This window comes from Coloeus monedula (genome assembly GCF_965178545.1).
Source record: "Coloeus monedula genome assembly, chromosome: 1".
In the NCBI taxonomy this organism is placed as follows: Eukaryota; Metazoa; Chordata; class Aves; order Passeriformes; family Corvidae; genus Coloeus; species Coloeus monedula.
This window is the reverse complement of record NC_138781.1, coordinates 154,284,434-154,295,553: the sequence shown is the minus strand read 5'-3', so window position 1 is coordinate 154,295,553 and position 11,120 is coordinate 154,284,434.

Below are 11,120 nucleotides of genomic sequence, written 5' to 3'. Positions count from 1 at the left end.
TCAGTTAATAGGAAATAGTGATGAGAACATGCAGGAAAGCCATCTTTCCTGTATATAAGGTATCTTTGACTTAAAATTTACTAGAAATTCCATGTGGGGGGATCTGGATGGGGATGCCTGGTTAATTAATCTTAATTCCAGAGCTGGAAACAGCCCAGGGATGCTCAGCTCAGCCAAGGTGGTAACAGTTCTGGAGCAAGTGAGACAAACCATGGCCAAGCACAAAGTGGTTGGGATGGGACCAATCTTGAGCTGTGGCCTGGACTTTGACTCCAGGTGGACACCTGGTATCTGGTATCTAACACTCCTTTGGAGCAGGTGTATGAGAGGGATAATGTCAAGTCTCCTGGGAATGTTACGGCTCTTTTTTAGACCAGCCTAAGTGCAAAGTGCTGGTGTCTAAAGTTTAAGTCACAGACACATAAAAATCTGGCACCATGAGGAACCACCACTCCCACATTTTCTCCAAGGGAACCAAGGCACAGACTGACTTCAGACCAGGTTTTGGAAACCTAGCTAAACTCTGCTCGGCATGAAGGAGAGATGACCCAAATCCAAGGTAACCTACCTTTAAACATGTTATCATATTAGCTTATGTTATTGTTGACTAAAAGGAAAAGAAGGCCCAACATTGTGCTCCCATTCCAGTGGAACTTTTGACAAGGTAAATCAGAGCCCACTTCCATGGCATGGTGGAAAAAGGATGAGGAAGGGGAAAAGGAAAGAATGGGAAGAGAGGAGAAAAGGGAAATTAAGCCACATTGCAAAGTGGTTTTACCTTCAGAAGAGGCAACATTTAGAATTACCTCGAAAAACTTTGCATTATATCAGATGGGTTTTGTTCCGTTGGCTGGGGGTATTTAAGAACAAAAACAACTGAACAGATTTCAAGTTTTTCAGAAGAATTTTAAAAGTTTTTCCATAGTAGAAGCTTGATTTTATCTGCACTGGGTTTTTGGTGTCTGTTAAGGGAAGCCCTGTATTTGTGTGCAGTGACAGATGCTGCTACACCATTATACAAAAACATGAATTCCTTTTAACACCTGTTAGCTGTGTCAGGGTGCTCTGCCATGCAGGTACGGATAGAAAAGTGGTGATCCAGCAAAACACACGTTCCTCTCATGTTACAAAAAGCTCCCCCACCCCACCAGAAGTGCTAATGGAAGGAACTACATTTGTTATGGCCACATGGGAAATCCTTTTAACCAGGCATCAGTTTATATAAAATCCTGAAATACGCTATTGTTTACACAAAACAGATTTGTTGGGTAAATTGCTACTTGTGAGTTGTTTTTATCTTTTTTCTCCAGCAAACCCCATCTGATACTATTTAAATCACTAAAACATCACTTCAGTATCAATTTCCCTTGTGAAGGAAGCTGGATCTGGGAGAAAGACTCAGAACTGTAGCATGAATATCACATCATCCTCTCCAAGGGGTGTCAGTATAATTTCCTGCCTTGAAATCAAGGAAATAAAGTTATATTGATTACAGCAAATGACAGTAAGTTGTCTGGAAACAGTAAAACAAAAGCAAAGCAGATAAAACCAAGCATGGTACTACATAAATGATCACCTCCTCTATTACTCTGGTATGCCACTCTACTCTCAAATTGGGGGCCAGCGATGTCATAGGATATGATGTCCCCTTCTCTTTATGAACAAGCACTAGGACAAGAGGAAATGGCCTCAGGTTAAGCCAAGGGAGGTTTAGAGTGGATATTAGGAAACATTTCTTTAGTGAAAGAGTTGTCAAGTGTTGGAACAGGCTGCCAGTGTTCAATAACCTGGTGGTATTTCAAAGGTGTGTAGATGTGGCACTTGGGGACATGGTTTAGTGATGAACTCCGGTCGTGCGGGGTTAATGGTTGAACTTGGTGATCCTTTCCACCCTAAATGATTCTGAGATTCTATGATTGACTGATCACAGTGTCTCATTTCAAGACTTCTATAGCCAGTGTCCAGTGTCTTCTGTTCTTGCTGAAGACTTTGGGACTGTGCAGGGGGGAGATTTTTCAGAAGCGTCATCAGAAATCCTCTGAAGGGAATCAGTTTATAATACTGCAACCATCTGTCCTGTGGAGGGCTGCATCCCACAGGCAAACATAATGTCAAAGTGTAACCTCCCTAAATTATAATACACTTTGATTTAACTGAGACAACCATCTGGTTTTAAATTAGAAAAGAGGAATACAACCTAATTTTCTCTAAATCTTAACTTATTTGGGGAAGAAACAAGTGATCTTATAAAGAGCTGTTAAACGAAACCAGAATGAGAGATGGTTTGGCGCTAATGCAAAGACTTAACAGCTGATTGTTTTCATTTTAGAGGTAAGAAGAGCTAAATGAGCCAGTATAAAATATAGTTTTCCAGAAGCCTGAACAAGACCAAACTGATCTGTGCCCTCATTCACTTTGTCAGAAAGTGGTGCTTTTCTACATATTCAGAAGATGGCTCATTTTCTCCAAAGGAAGATCTTATCTGCCTGTGGAGCATCATAGCATCCTCAGATCTCATTTTTCTGCTCTGGTGTTTTGCCTCAAGCCAAACGCAGATGTGAATTTAATTTGGATTGTGCAATTACATGTTATGCACACTACCGTTTTTTGTTGTTTTCTGCAGCTACACTACCATATCTGAAGTATCATAATATCACTAACTTTTAAAAATGTCTTATGAAGTAAATTTGTTTCATCTCATGGTTGCAGGGATGCAATTGTAGCAAATTGCTGGCATAGTGGGTTTGGTGGGTGCGATGGGAAGGATCGTGCTTTCAGTGGAATGGCTCAAGATGGCAGAAGTCAATCCACATTTTCAGGTCTGCATCTCAGATGACACCAACAGAGAATAAAATATTCAATGTTTCATTTTGATGATGACAGGTTTTTACCACACAAACAGACGGCTACAAACAAAAAAGCCTTGTGGAGCCACAACATTTAAATGTATGAATCTCCACTGAGAAAAATATTTTAATATCTGCATAGCCCCTTGTAGGGATGTTCACAAAACGGCATTATTGAGACAATCACCTGATTGGTAATGAGTGTTTAAAAGCCATCAACACTCCTTCTCCACTGCTTCCACTTATATCTACCCTTGGCCTTCCAGCTAAAAGAGACTTGTCATCCATGACTAAAACATGCAGACAAAAAACCTCTTCTGAAAACAGGTATCTGTGTTTCCCCTTCAAGAAGTCTTCCAAGGTCATGTTGCAAACCCAGGTAAGAGAAGGATGGACTTCAGCAGACGCAGAAGATTTTAGCTCTCATTTTTTCTCAGACTCCTCATCTTTCTAATGCAACTGAGCTTGTTGAGCAATATGTCTGGTCCAGGTAGTTCAGCTCACAAGATGCAGATTAAGACTGTTTGGGATAACAGAGGGCATGAAGATGGGTGATGCCAGCCAGAGGAATGGAAGCTGGGAGACTCAGCAGGAGCAGGAATTGCTGATCTTTTGGATAAGAACTGATATGAAGACTGGTGATGGACAGCCATAGAGAGGGGACAGAAGCTGAAGACTCAGGAGGAAGAGTGAGACTTGTGCTGGGAGACTGTGAGGGTATAAAAACCCAAGGTTTCTTTGTTGGGGACCCTCCTTGGAGGCACCCAGCCTGAACTGTTTCTGTGTAATTGCACCATGATTAAATGGTTTTCTGGAATGAGACATCTGAGACTAATATGGGAAACCTGGCATTGAACTGGTGTGAGGGCAATTCGTAGGGAGTCAAGCAGGGATCTGTGGGCTCACTAGAGCTGCCCATGTGTATGGGCTTTGGTCCAAACAGTTAAAGTCTCTGGCACTGGGAGTGGGACTGCCAGAGAGTCTTGTGAATGGGCAGGCTGGGAAGTTTCCTTGACAACATCAATGCCATATGATAAAGACAACTTCTGATTGTTTTTCCTTGGTTTTAGTTTGTTTGCTTATTTTTGAAGCAACCTGGACTTGAAAGCAAACCTTTAAATGAACCTGACCCAGCTGTTTATTCCCCATTTTCCAAAGTAATTTTCATTTGTATTACCCACCCCAACAAGAAAAATTGTCCAAAATGCAGCAATGCTGAGCTGTCCAGGCTGTTGTCAGAGAAATAACAGAGGTAAATTAGTTTTATTTGTATTTTAGATTCCCTTGAAAAAAAATCCCAGACTATAGGAAAGAGACTTTGAACATCCTAGACCACTGAGATCTAATGCTCTTGTTTGTTTTCTCTCTTAATTTCTAAAATTAGCACTAATAGGCAATAAAATAATACACCCATTAGATGGCACTGTTAGTTTCCACTTTTTCTTCCATCACACCTGATGAGTTTTCAGAAAGAACTGGGTCAAAAAAAAAAAAAAAGAGAGAGAGGAGAGCTAATCTGAAACGGATTTGGGCTGTGTGCAAGTCCTTTGGAGTCAGGGGCAAACAGACTAGTCTGCACAGAGCCGATTTGCACAGATGCTTTGGGTTCCCCTGGCTGGAGCTGGGACCACTCCACACATCTAATAATAACCCCCTGTGATTGTCATTCCTGTCTGGGAGCTGTTTAGCTGGACAAACACGTAATTTCAATGGCAATTTCCGCACTCCTGGATGTATAGACATCTGGCATTTCCCAGATACAGACTGTACTATACAGCCAGCTCTTAGCTGGACTCAGTGGGATTATTGCTGCATTTTTCTATCGCTTCCCTCTATGTGTGGCTGCCTTATATGAAAGGACAGCTGTTATAGAGTGTGCTTAAGAAGATATGAGCAATTTCCTGCTCTGCCCCTGACCCCCCTCACATCCCCCCCCATATCCCCAGACAAATAAACAATAGAAATCCAGTGTCAATGCCTCTTTTTTCCACAGGAAATTTTGCCAAATACTGCCAGTACATAGCTTCGTGAAGGAAAATTGGTGGGTTAGAACAAACCTCCAAAATACACAAAAGCAGATTGAACAGGAATATTTTTGGCAGCTGTGTGGAGGTAGTGTGGGCTCCGTGACAGCTGATTTTAAAAGCACTACAGTTAAGCACAAACAACAAAATTATCAGAAATAGATGGCCATCAGTTCTCAACTTTTCTCACAGAGGAAGAGAAATTCCTCTTCCTTACACTTTGAAACGTTTTTCCTTTCCCTTTTTTTTTTTTTCCTTTCCTTTTCCTTTTTTTTAACTATATTCACTAGGGGAAAAAAAAAAAAGAGGAAAATGAAGGAACATAATGTTCTAATAATGCTGCTTTGCCATCCAAAATTAAACAAACAACTCCAGTAGTTTTGGAGTTGCAGAGTTAATGTGACACTGTTGGGGCTGCCTGAGGCAGCACAGCATCCAGCTGCAGACATCCTTGGTGTCAGCTTCAGCCTGCAGGGAAAGCTGACTCCTTCACCCTGCTTTCCCAAACAAAGATGATGTAAAAGCATCGATGGAGGCAAAAGACAAGAGAGGGGTCTTTGTATAGGTTCCAGCTGATTTACTGCAGGTGGAGAGTCCAGGGACAAAGACCAGGGATAAGGGAGAAAACAGTATTTTATACCGGGGTGGAACAAAGGGAAACAACCAATGATGATGGACTGACAAGGAGGAGACAACAGAGGAATATCCAATAGGGATAACTTAAGGGAGGGAATTAGATGAGTAGACCAATGGGGCGTCAAAGAATGGAGAACTTTCCAGAACTAATACATAAGCAACTAGGGGAAATACATAAGCGTGAACTTTTACATAAAACTGGGTGGAGAACTCCTAAACCTATAAATTTAAAACATGTAGACTAAGAACCACTAGGAACATGAGAACTTGCCATAACCATGGGGTGAGGATTAGACCTTGGTGTTCTGGAGGCCTGTCCACCAGTTCTCTGAATGTTCTGCTGCTGTGCCACTGCTGCATGTACCACAACATTAATGAAGCTGTGTTCGGACTTGTTTCTCAGCTGACCAACCATTTAACAACAAACAGTTTTTTCTCATGTGTGTCAGACCCTTAATGTAGAGTTTGATTGTAAACTCAGGTTGCTGTGTTTGATTACAGAAATTTGCACATGAGAGGTTTTAGAAACAAAGTTATGAACATTTGAACTGCCTTCTTTGCTCAGATTGTTGGTTTTGTGTAACCTGTAGGAAAGTAAATATCTTTGTGATCTGTGTTTCTCAAGAGGGTTGTCAAACGCTGGAACAGGCTGCCCAGGAAAGGGGTGGAGTCACCATTCCTGGAACTATTAGAAAGCCTTGTAGATAAGGCCCTTGGGGACATGGTTTAGTGGTGGATTTGGCAGTGCTGGGTTAATAGTTGGACTCAATGACCTTAGAGATCTTTTCCAACCTAAATGATTCTATGATTCTTTTGAGGAGAAAAAAAGCCTGAAGAAGAGAAAAGGGACACAGTCTACTCAAGTGACTGAGCCCTGGGGAAGTTTCCTAATTTAAGCAAATACTTATTGGTATTATTCCAGCTGTAACATTGCTTTTTCACATTTCTAGATCTGTTACAGGGCTTAGAAAATGCTTTTCTAGTATGTTCTGTAAATGTTGATGAGGTGAGTTATAGGAAAGGTCATGTCTTTCCCTTCTTTTTTTCTTCAGCCTTTCCACTCAACAACCTTGCTCATGCAAAAGCAATGCTGACTCGTTCAATATAATCTAAAATATTGGTCTTTCTGCACTCTTGAATTTCTTTTGTCCAGGAGGTATGAACTCTGACCAAACCTTTTCTTTCCATATGGACATTGAGAAATCTTTATGTTTTATCCACAGCTCCCTGTAAGACTTGTAGGACTACAGACGTTTATGAGTCCTGTACCCTTTCAGTAAAGTTAGATGCCTTCAGCCATTACTCTTTATGTTATTGCTGAGATGAGACTGAAGGCACACATACCCTTTACATCAGGGCCATATAAGCAGCTAAAACCTTCAATTTAAACCACACACAAGTTTGAAGTGAAATGTTAGAATGAAGCTGAGGAAATTTTCACTACCTTCGTGCTCATTTATCACTCATAAGTGAAGTTTTTATTTTCTTGATACCACATTTAACTCCATGGTCCTCCTGATGAGAGTCAGAATTTAGACATTTAGGCATAATTCTCCCTCCGTGCAGTTTCAATCAAGCTCTTTTTGGTAAATCTTTAGAGGGTTCTTAAATTTAACTCTGTCTGCATCCACTGTGTAATATCTCTTCCTGCAGCAGTTGCTGCAGTAATGGACCCTCTTCAGGGACATCTTGAGACAACAGCATCCTCAGAACTGCGAGGTTGGTTTAAATTTTTTGTTTTGATTTCCTGAGCAGCTCTGTGATGTTCAGGATGGAAATTTCAGTCTAATTTTACAGAGAGCAGTCATTGCAGCCCTAGAGATGGGACTAGATGTCTTTACAACTGCTTTCCCAGTTGCTGTCAGTGGTGATCATCCTGGTGGTCAAATCTGGCCCTGTCTGGGGAATTTTCAAGCACAGACACACAGAGTCACCAGCACACAAATGTATACATAAGAAAATACATGAGAAAACACAATATATTACTATGATAACTCCAGGAAATTATAGGTACATTTAGGGGCACTGGGAATATGGAAATATTCACTGTAATTGCTTTTCACTTCAAATTCATTTCAGGAAGATGAGAAGTTTGAAATGAACTGCTCTTGTAAAGAGCCTATTCACTGGGAGTAAAAAAGCTAATTTTGTAGTAGTGTCTCATCACTACACTTTCTGTCTTTTAATATATTTATTTATTTTGTGGTTAAGGACAATACAGTGAAAATTCCCAGAACAATCCCATTATTCCTTTTTCCATTTCTGTAGAATAAGCATGGAGGATCTATGTATAATGCATATGTGACACTGCTCCAGAAGAAACTAATATCTCTACTGGCTTTTAAAACAAAACAAGTAGCCATCATTTTGGAAACAGCAAGAAACAAGATGCTTCAGTGTTCTTTACTCTGGTGATGAAAAAGCAGGTTTAAAGTAAGTGGTGGGGCTGCTGATTCAAACTTTTATTTCATGTAGGCAGATGTGTATATGGCATGGAAAGACAGACACACCAAACCTGTGCCCACCTCAGAAATTCCCACACTTCTTCAATTACAGTAAGTAATTGAAATGGATCTGGTGGTAAAGCTTTCAAACACCTGTGGCCACTTTTATGTCATCTTGGTCAGACAGAGAGAACCTTAATTCAGGAAACTGCATGTTTACAGCTAAACATTTGCTGTTATCCTTAATATGATGGACTTAAACCCAACAAACTCATTATCTCCTTTCATGGAATAATTCACAGGGACTAAATTACTTTCATAAACTTTTCAATTTTGTGCAGATTTAATTATTTATGGCTATTCCTGAAGTATATACATTCATGGAACAGTGAAGATATTTGGGAGGAACACAGGAAAATAAACTCAAGGTATAAAGTTGTACAAAGGAAATGGGCAGCATTACGATCAAGGTGTTGTTACTGTGTGGAGCCATTGTATGCAACATGTACACATTCTCCTGGGAAGATCACACAGTTGTAGTTCAAGGACTGGGGAGCTTCCCTCTTAGATTTATACCTTTTCCTGGTCCTGGTGGGAATAAACAATGGCCAACATAATTCTCCTAAATCTTTTGAATCATGGCATGGACATCCCCAGCCTGGGTGGACAACTCAGACATATGTATGATCTTTAGGTGCTCTTCACCCACATCCATGAAGAGTGAGCTGTCATGTCTTAGAAGGTGTCAAAAGCCAACAAAGACCCCCAAAGTGCCCCCAGACTCATTTCTGAGGCTTTCCACCAGAGGATTGAAAGCTCCCCCTCCTCAGGGGAGGTACCTGGGCATTCACACTGAGCCTGAGCATTATTTTAACCCATCAGACTTCAGGTTTCTTCCACTTGTCCCAATGGATCAACACCATCAGACCAACAGACAACTAAATTACAGCAATCAAGACTCATATTGAGATCTGCAGGTGATGATATGTTTTTATTCTTCAGGCATTTGATCAGTTGTCTTAGCCTCGGGAGCCCTAGATGTATGTGTGGATTTTCCTAAATTGTGTCCTTCAAGTCATGCAGTGGAGGTGGAGGTGTCCAAATCTCTTTCCATCAATTATACATGGAGTCAAAGCCCTAGCATTTCTAAGGCATTGATTTAATCTAAAACAGTCTGAACTTGTATTTATGCATTCTTTTGAAATTCTGCATTTCCTTGAAAAGTTAAGCAGCCACCTCAGACAACACCCTTGTCCCTTCAAATTAATAACAATATACACTGCTTTTCAGAGAGCAGAGTACAGCTCCACCTTCATTTTTCCTCTCTGAACATGAAGAACAGATACCTTATTATTATCCACTGAGGAGGAATGGAGACCTGAAACATCTAGAGACAGAATATGACGGTAGATGACTGGGGACAGCTTGGTACAAATGTTCACTCACTGACGAACTGATAAAATTACAGAAAATTGTGTGCTCAGTTTTCACAGTGAGACTACAGTTTACTGATACTTCTGGAGAGAGTTCTTACTGCTTGGAGATATTTAAACAACTACTTGGTGTGAGGCACAGCACAGCTTTGTTCCCATGCTGTGGCAGTAATTATTCTGATTGTTCTTGAGTGGAGATGAAGGGATTGACACACTAGGACACAATAGGTAATATTTATTCCTGTATTTGTGCTGAAAATTTTCATTAAAGGAACATGAAAAAGCAAATTACCACCTCTTGTGCTTGCCATTTGAGGATGTGGGTACAGCAAGAGATGGAACAGCAGATCAATTCCTTCAAGAAAAACCCTTTTTTTGATTTTGTTGTGAAACATGATTTCGTTTTGATTTCATGTTTGGACAAATTTAAAAAAAAACCCACAGCAAACAAAACTCAATGAAAATCAGTCAGTGTTGCTTCTTATTGTTTTTTAATTGTATCCCTTGACAACTTTACTAGAAATAACTTGTAACTGGAGTGAGTCCCTACAGGGTATAAGCTTTAACATGGAAGTGGTGCATGTTCTGAGATTTTTGCTCAAATCTGCATCCTCTTGGGTTGCATGATGATATGTCAGGAGATTAAGAAGGTTATCCTGATCAAGAAATCAGTAGATCTTTGGACTTTTATGTTCAGACGTCCTATATGCTGAAATTTTGTACTACCTGGAGAATCCAACAGAAGCATATGTGTGTGAGGTCATAAAACCATAGAACCATTAAGGTTGGAAAAGACCTTTAAGATCACGAAGTCCAACCATCAACCCAGGACCTGGACCACGTTCACCATTAAACCATGTCCTCAAGTGCCACATCTACTCACTGTTTGAACACTTCCAGGGATGATGATTCCACCATTTCCCTGGCCTGCACCAATGATTTACAGCCCTTTCCATGAAAAAAAATTTCCTAATATGTTTTCTAGATGTCCTGTGGTGAGATATTTACGAAGCGACAGGGACATTGCAAAAACGATTGAGACCAAGGACATGACCCACTCCTTATTGATAGCCCTGGGATCACCAAATAGAGGAACAGAGTTATGGTCACAAAGGCCAAGTGCTGATGTCCCTACAATTTCATACATAGCCCATTCCTTTGCTTAAGGCTGATGCAAAATGTGAAGGTTGTTTTGTAAAAGGTCCTTTTTTACCCAACTTGAGGTACACAGGAAATATTTCTGGGGAGCATTTGGATCCTTCCAAATACAGGTTTGTATTCTCATTTTTCATCATCTGCTCACATTTAGACTTTTTTTCCTGTTTATAAGACATTTGCCATGCAGGTGTAACAAAATCAATTTGTAGCCTGCATTTTATGTTAGGATAAATAAATCCATAGGAATTACTGAAAAAGCCAGGAGCTTGGCATATTCCTGAACTCCTAGGCCCAAGAGCAGAATTCTGCTCATAGTTACTCCACCACCATGCTGAGTAACCAAATCAGGATTCAGTATGCTGTCATCTAAACCCTACCAACGAGACAGTGCAATCATGGGTTACTATTATGTGCTCAGTTAGAGTGATTATGTGTGGGACTGAGTCCAGCTGAACAGCCAAGGCCAGATTTTGTTTATTTGCTTGTAAAGCTTCTACCACATTTCAGTCATGATATAAAGAAGAACCATTGCCATTCCATTAAAGAAGTCTGACAGTAAAAAACCAGTTGCAAATTGAA